Raw genomic sequence first — 5196 nt, forward strand, 5'->3', positions numbered from 1 at the left:
GACAGACTTGTACAGAAAATTAATTAATTAATTAATCAAAGATTTTATTTATTTACCCATGAGAGACACAGGCAGAGGGAGAAGCAGGCTCCATGCGGGGAACCTGACATGGGACTAAATCCTGGGTCTCCAGGATCACGCCCTGGGCAGAAGGCTCAACCACTGAACCACCTAGGCATCCCTGTCCGGAAAATTTTTAAAAATATGTTTAATCCAGGCTCTCCCAGAGTCTGGAACTTTTAGCAGCCTTGGTCCCCATTGCCCTAGCCCTGCGGGACCCCATGAGAACATCCAAGGAAGCTGCACACGGTGGCATCAGTACTGGGGAGGAGGGTGAAAGGTGGTGGGGAAGAGCTGAACTGTTGGGGGGGAGGGAGGGGAGGAGAGGACAGAGGGGAGAGTTGATGTGGCGAAGGGGGGGTTAGACGTTACTCTGAGGATGAGGAACTCCAGAGTTCAGACTTCTGGAGGTGGGCGCTTTGTAGTACCAGCCAGGTCCCAGCTGTATCCTCTGGTCAAAGAGGAGCCGAGGTCAAGGCGCTGGAGGACCAGGGAGGGGGATGCTCATCAATGTGGAGGCACAGGTCTCTGGGCACAAGCAGAGAGTGGAGCTGAGGCCTAAGCCATCATCGGGGAAGCATCCTGCAGGCGGCTGGGCCACAAGGCTAGGAGGCAGGTTGTGCAAGGGGGAGCGCCAGGATTTAAGGAGGAGGAACACAGCCAGAGGGAGCACGGCGGGTGGGGTCATGTCCTGGGAGTGAGAAGGACCTGCCTACAGACTGTCACGTAAACTTAACAAGCAGTCAGACGAGAGGGCTGTGGATGTCAACTGCTCAGGGCACTTCTGAGAGGCCCGGGGAGGTGGGGCCACGCATCACACAACCACCCTGGACTCCTGGGGTGCGAGTGAATCAGTTGTTTCCCCAGACAAGATGAGGGGTCTAGGAGCAGCGAACACCCCTTTCAGGTGTGAAAGTAAATGCTCTGCTGCTAGTGCCCCTGATGGAGAGAGAGCAAGGGGCTGCGGCCCACAGAGGGCTGAGGGGGTGCAGAGCCCTGGGAAGGCGGGGAAGGCAGGACAGGACCAGAGCCCAGAACCCACACCCCTCTGCCACTAGGCCTTTAAAATATCGCCACCACCCCAGGCAACCTCTGATCAGGTTTCTGTGTTCGCAGACTAGGTTTCATTTTCCAGAATTTTATATAAATGGAATCATAGCATATGTCCTCTCCCCCCTCCCCACCTCTTTTTGTTTGTTTTTGGTCTGGCAGCTTCTTCTTTTTTAATATTTTATTGATTTATTCACGAGAGACACACAGAGAGGCAGAGACACAGGCAGAGGGAGAAGCAGGCTCCATGCAGGGAGCCTGATGCGGGACTCGATCCCAGAACACTGGGATCAGGACGTGAGCCAAAGGCAAATGCTCAACCAATGAGCCATCCAGGTGTCCCACAGTCAGTCTTTCTGATTTGAATTCTAACATCATGTAGAATCTCATTGTGGTTTTAATTTTTTTTATTATTTCTCTCATTACTAATGATGTCCAGGATATTTTGTATGTGCTTACTGCCATCAGATGTTTTCTTTGGTGAAGTATCTATTCGGATCCTTTGTCTATTTTTTTCATTTGGCTTGTTCGTTTTCTTATGATTGACTTTTGAAAGTTCTTTCTGTGTACAGGTGCAAGTCCTGTACCAGATATGCGGCTGGCAAATCCTTCCTCTCTGTCTGTGACTTGCTTTTTCATTGTCTTAACAGTGTCTTTCAAAGAGTACAAGTTCTTAATTTTGATGAAGTCCAGTTTATCAAGTGAACTTTTGGTGTCATATTTAAGAAATTTTTGCCTATCTTGAAGTCACGCTACCACCCCTCAATCTCAGAAAGAAACCAGTTTCCTTTAATGATTGGCAATATGACATATCAGTAAAAATGTTATGAAATTTTCTACGTGAAAGGCCAAATATTTTTAATTTTGGGTCTGACAGTGTAAAAGTTGCCAGTTCCTTCTCAACATGATGCAGCAGGATTTGAACATTGTGTGTAACAAACAGGTCAGGGAGCCTCTCATCCTGTCCTCTGTCCCTGCTGCTGCTGTGACCCCGTTCTGCCAGAATTCACTTCATCAAGTTGAAAACTGCACAGCCCTGCACCGCTTAGAACCTACATTTTTTGCTTTCCTGATAAATTTAACATTTTGGCTATTTTTACTTATGGTTTCTTTCAAGATTTTATTTATTATTCACGAGACACAGAGAGAGAGGCAGAGACACAGGCAGAGGGAGAAGCAGGCTCCACGCAGGAGCCCGAGGCAGAACTCGATCCCAGGACTCCAGGATCGCGCCCTGGGCCAAAGACATATGCTCAACTGCTGAGGCCCCCAGGCGCCCCACTTACAGTTTCTTTCTAAGTGACCTCAGTTCATGAAAACAGTGTCAGAGAACCGTCCCTTCCCAGCCCCGGGGCCTCAGCAACTCGGCCTCTCCCTGATTGTCTCCCTTTCTGGCCACCTCCCGAGGGGCCAAGGCCCACAAGAAGCTTCTCTGCCCTGGATGGGTACTAGCTCCTTGTGCGTCCCTGTCCTGCCGACCCCAGGACACACACCCTTGGCTGCTTCAGCCCCTCAGGCCCGGTTCCAGGCACAGCTGCTCAAACAAGCCTCCTCGCAGAGGGGACAGGAGTGGCTCTCAGCATCGCAGGTGTGGGAGGGGGTCTGAAGGGTGGGAGTCGGATGTGGAGCAGGGCCCAGCCAGCACCCTCACTGCCAGGTTTCTTCGGGGTGGGGGGAGGGTGCACACAGGCTGGGCAGAGGCAGGAGGCTGGGCCCCAGGGCCCCCAGTCAGGGACCAGTTCCCGCTCCATCAGCTGCACCAGCTCACTGCTCTCCACCTCCGTCCTCTACCATCAGAACTAAAAATATCACCCCCTCAGGCCAGTGGACCAGTGGGCCCAACGGAAGGGGTTGTGGTCAATTTTGGTGTGTCCTGGAGGCCTGGAGAAAAAAGGAGAGCCCAGCAAGTGTGACATCACTTCAGGTGCTAGGTACCTTGGCCCAGCACCCCAGGCTCCAGGGCCTTTGTCAGTATTTCTGGACAAAAGAGCTGCTTCCCCAAAGCCCTGTGAGCAGCGTAGATGGTATGGAAGAGTGCTCTATGGGACGGGGCGGTGTGTGGGGGGCGCACCGGGGAGGGTTGACAGGGCCTCAGACCCTCTTTCAGCTTCTCCATCAACGGGTGGGGGTGGGGTGGGAGGCACCTTCTTTGGCCATGGCCTCCACCAGCGCCCAGACTTCAGATGAGAGGGCAGCCCATCCCGGCCGCCTCCTCCTTCCTGCTTCCTGCATCTGCTCTGCGGCCTTGGAACTCACACCCCCCCCCCCCCCCGCCCCCGCCTTGCCATGCCCTGGGGGCTCAGGAGCAAGCTCCCCAACCTCCCCAGAGTCCTTTCCTCCTGGAGCGGGAATCTGGAACTGGTTCACCGGGTTCCTCTGCAGTATTCAGTAGGTGGAGTGGATGAGCCTCTGGTGGAAAGGGAGAAGGGGGGTCCTCTGGGTCTCAGGGTGTGGTGTCAGGACCAGGTTCTTGTCCCAGGCCTGCTCCTCGATCTGTGCAGGGAGGGAGGAGAGGACCCATGTTCCGCTCAGATGGGCCAGTCGATGACGGGCCATCGCAGCCAAGATGGATCGAGGGTGGCAATGGTCAGGAGCCAGAGGGATGAAGAAGTGGAAAGAGAAGGAAGGCTGAGCCTGGCATGGAGAAGCTGCTCAGTAGGTGTTGATACGAGGACAGGGACGAGTGAGCGCAGGGTGATAGGGAGGGCTGGGCTGTCATGGACCAGCCTGCCTGCTTCCAGGAACATGGCCTTGGAAATCCAGGCGACAAGCCAATGACATGGTTCAAGAGGTGCAATTAAGGCTCAAAGGCAGGTATGGGGGTATAGCTCAGGGGTAGAGCATTTGACTGCAGATCAAGAGGTCCCTGGTTCAAATCCGGGTGCCCCCTGGCTGGCTGATGTCACTTTTGGCCAGGAAGTAGTAAAGCCTGGGTTCTATTCTGTCCTCACTCCTCTCTAGGACTTGGACACCAGGGAGGGTGGTTGTGAGGGTTCCTTGAGGCCACAGCTAGTCATGCTGTGTTGTGTCACAGCTTTCCCCAACCACACATTAGCAGGAATCCAGACTTCCAAGATGCTTCCTGGCCGGCTGAGCACACCTTCCTCCGTCTTAAGCCTCACCAATCTCCAGACACACCTGACCCACTTTTTAAAAAAATAGATTATAATTCTTTATTCATGAGAGACACAGAGAGAGGCAGAGACACAGGCAGAGGGAAAGGCAGGCTCCCCGCAGGGAGCCTGATGGGGGACTTGATCCCCGGACTTCAGGATCACGACCTGAGCCAAAAGCAGATGTTCAACCACTGGGCTAGCCAAAAGCAGATGTTCAACCACTGGGCTACCCACTGCCCCCTGATCCACTTTTTAAGAACATTTTTCTTCTTACTCCTTCCCTGGCCTTATCCCTCCTTGGCCTCCCCAGCTTCTTTGTTTTAGCAGGCTCCTCCTTGTCCATCTCCTCCAGAAAGCCCCTCCTGACTTCCTAGCAGCAGAGCTTCTTACTCCCTGCTCCCACAGCTCTCCGAGTGGACTTCCACTGCCACTCTGTGGAAATACTTTGGTTCGTGGGTTTGTCTCCTACTTGGACTCTTTGAGGAACAGGGATAATGTTTTGCTAGTCTGTGTCCTCAACATGAATGACAGAGCCTAGCACCTATCATGCTCCAAGAGTGTTTGTTGAATGAATGAATGAATGAATGAATGAATGAGCAAAACGATGAGCACGCTCCTGAGGCTTCGAGTATGGAAGAGGCTCTCCTTGGGCTGAGTGTAAGGTTCACTTAAGACCCAGAAACGACCACTCCTGTTCTGATGACTATGTGCCAGCCTAGGGAGAAAGACTAGTACAGACTTAAATGATCTTTTCAGGTGTAAAGGTTGATGCCGTTGCTACAGCCTGAGGCAGAGATCAGGAGAGAAGAGGACCCCTTAAGGTTGAAAGGGGAAAGATGGAAAAGTGGAATATAGTGGAGGAGACTTGCCACCTCCTGGACATGCAGAAAAACCCCAGCAAAATATGGACAGAGAGAGCCTGAGTGCAATGCATGGGTGAAAGGTGATAATTCAAAGCTATAAGCAGGTA

At 52.8% G+C, this 5196-nt stretch overlaps 1 non-coding gene across 1 annotated transcript; it reads left to right on the plus strand.

The window, feature by feature from the left end:
- The first annotated feature begins 3928 nt into the window (after positions 1-3928).
- On the plus strand, positions 3929-4000 carry TRNAC-GCA (transfer RNA cysteine (anticodon GCA)). Its single transcript has one exon. It is a non-coding gene; the product is annotated as a tRNA-Cys (tRNA).
- The last annotated feature ends 1196 nt before the right edge of the window (positions 4001-5196 follow it).

This window comes from Vulpes vulpes, chromosome 7 (assembly GCF_048418805.1).
Source record: "Vulpes vulpes isolate BD-2025 chromosome 7, VulVul3, whole genome shotgun sequence".
Classification (NCBI taxonomy): Eukaryota; Metazoa; Chordata; class Mammalia; order Carnivora; family Canidae; genus Vulpes; species Vulpes vulpes.